The following is a 3,192-nucleotide window of genomic DNA, read 5'->3' on the forward strand; positions in this document are numbered from 1 at the left end:
TCTTCTGGTTTCCGGCACTGCTGTATGCCAGCTGATCATCATGTGCATATAATCAGACAACTCTTGGTGTTTCTAAGCAGTCTCTCAAAATCAGTTCCCAGTTAGAAGAACTCAAGTGCTAGGACCTGATGCTGTATTACTTAGTCCAGAACAACAAAACAAAATTGGATGCCAAAACCCATAAAAAAAGTGTACTGTACCTTTAAAACAAACTGAGTAAATCACCTTGCCTGGCTGAAAAAAAAGCGTAGGAATTATCCCACACAAACATGTAGGACCCCAGGCTGGAGAATAAACTTCAGAAATTCTAGAATGGACTTTTATCAGGCTGGTGAGAGAGTCAAGCCTTGCAGAGAGGGACGTTAAATAAATTAATACCAGAGCTTATAGCCACTTTTTATATATACCAATGGTTCATAAACCTTTCTAAAATGGCCACTATTTTGTTGTGTCTGCTCTTGGGAGTATTATTTTTTACAGTTTGCTCATTGCCTGAAACAATCTGTAAAAGCTTTGTACATTGATAGACCGGTTTCCCCTTAATCATGAATGGAAGAATCAAAAGATTAGTGAATTCTTTGTAAGAAGTCTAGTAGCACCTTTTCTGACTAACACATTTTATCCAAAGGCATAAGCTTTCATGGCTACTTGCGTTCAATAGGTGCAGCTCACACAGACCAATGCCTTTGAATAAAATTTGAGAGTTGTGAAAACTACCAGACTCCTGATTTTTTTTCCTACCATAGACTAAGATGACCCTCTTCCTACAATGATTTCTATATGGGTCTGAAGATGCAAGCTACCTCTTAAACTCAAAGTGACATGTCTCTCCAGTATGTAATGGAAATTAAAACATATCTTGGCTTCCAACATGGATATCTTAACTTTCACTGAGTTTTCAGGGGCAATTTGAAAACATGAATATTGTCTTTTGAGGGCTCTGATTGTAAATCACTAAATTATACTATGCCACTGTTTAAGAAGCATTGGCATGTAACTGTTGAAAATAAGCAAGATTTAAGTGCTATATTTCAATAATTTTCTCCATTTTTTCCCAATAGGCGGAGTCTTCAAATCAAAGAAGATGACTTGGAAACAACTTTTATAATAGAACATATTCTTATCAAGTCTTGGAGATTTTCCAATATTTTTCAACACTATGTGTACTGGACAGGACTTCAGAGAGGCTTATTTTATAGATAATGTAGTCCTTCCTATTTAGCTTATTTCCCTAAGTTTTGGTTGTAAATTTGGAAGTACTATGAATTCTGGCTGACATAAAATGACATTGCAATCTAATTGATACCTATGCCTACGGAGAGTGTTTCAACAAAACCTGAATAATTTGGTGATTTGTTGCTTCATAATTGCTCCATGCACTTTCATATTTTAAAATAATGCACTGAGTTTCTAAAAAAATCCTCTTTTTATGGTTAGTACTGGAACAAAGGAGCGTGATTTGGATCTATTTTCATGTGCTATGACAGTACAGTATATTTGAATAAAGGTTCTTTTTAAAAAAAATGATTTTATGTTAATCATTTCATTAGATGGAGCAACCTATGGACATTCAGGTGAACTTTATTTTTAAATTATAATTCAGGCTTCATATGGCTTAGGCAAAACATTTATCACGGTATTGAAAGAAAGAATATGGAAAATAGAAAGTTTATTGTTACCAGGTAGGTAACAAAAAAAATGGATTTAATTGATAGCACCCTTCCTCTTGGAAATGAATATAATTCTTTCCACATAAACATTCTGGATGGGGCATTTGGAAGAAAGATTCCTTCTGCCAAACAGTTCTTGAGAAGTAACCCACAAAAATGTTCACCTATAGCACAGAAATTGAGCTTGGTATTTCTTTTCTCCCCTTTTCATTCACAGCTGTTGGAACAAAGGTCTAGATATATTGTTTCCATTTTTATTATCATTTGCAATGTTTAACCCTTTGAAAAACAAATTAGAGATTTTAAACTGTTTGAACCTGCTTAAATATTCAAAGGATCCACATATCTGTCAAAGTAAATGTTGACGTCCTGACTAATCTAGTTCTTAACTTTTACGGGATCAGTGTTTGAAGGTACAACCTTCAAATCAACATTTAAATAATCCATGGTCAAATACTCCTCCAAAACCGTAGAGAGCAGTGGGAATCAAAAAATAACAGTTAGTGTAAATGCACAGTTCTGGAAAATGCAAGCTGGTGATTCTAGTTATATGCAGGCAACATTTCCTGCTTTATAATTTCTCACCTTAACTTAAACCAAGTTATCTGAAATTCATGAGGGTGTACTGACTTTCTATTTTGGAAATCAAAAGATCTTTATTCATGGCCATTTTTGTACAGTACATCAAGAAGAAAATGGCCTATGAAGATAGTCCCCAGACCTAATGCCCCAAATGCTGTCAGGAGAGGTGCTAAATTACAGGGCCAAAGATTATACAGTTGTGAACAGTCACAAGCCTTAGTAGCCAACAGCTTCACTTCCCTGGGCAGCTGGAGACAAGACCGTTTTAGAATTAAGAGTCTGAATTAAAATAGCTTCATTCCTGCCGACTCCACGGACGTGTCTGCGATAGCTGACTAGGCAAAAGTTTGCCAAATATTCCAGGCTATTTCTTGCCTAGCTCAGCTGGTGCTGTGAGATTTAATGGCAGAGGTCTTCAAACTTGGCAACTTTCAGACTTGTGGACTTCAGCTCCAGAGCTGGCTGGAGAATCCTGGGAGTTGAAGTCCACAAGTCTGAAAGTTGCTCTGCTGGCTGGAGAATCCTGGGAGTTGAAGTCCTCAAGTCTGAAAGTTGCCAAGTTTGAAGACCTCTGCCATTAAATCTCACAGCACCAGCTGAGCTAGGCAAGAAATAGCCTGGAATATTTGGCAAACTTTTGCCTAGTCAGCTATCGCAGACACGTTTGAAGGCCCAGTTTGAAGACCTCTGCTGTTCAGGGTCATTGCACTCTCCAACTGAGCTTGGCAAGGCAGACTGGGGAGTTACCAGCGCCGCCTTGTCTAGACTGGAATCCTTGGGGCGGGGGTTTGCATAAGACGCCTTGGCTCCGGAGGCAAAACGGTTCAGGCGCTACCCACATTCAGGCGCTGGAATTCAATCAAGAGCAGAGTGGTACGGGCAAGCCGTGCTGCTGCGCGCGCACCCTCCGGAGCTCCTCCCAGAGAAGGGGCGGGACGCG

This window comes from Thamnophis elegans, chromosome 12, assembly GCF_009769535.1.
Source record: "Thamnophis elegans isolate rThaEle1 chromosome 12, rThaEle1.pri, whole genome shotgun sequence".
Lineage (NCBI taxonomy): Eukaryota > Metazoa > Chordata > Lepidosauria > Squamata > Colubridae > Thamnophis > Thamnophis elegans.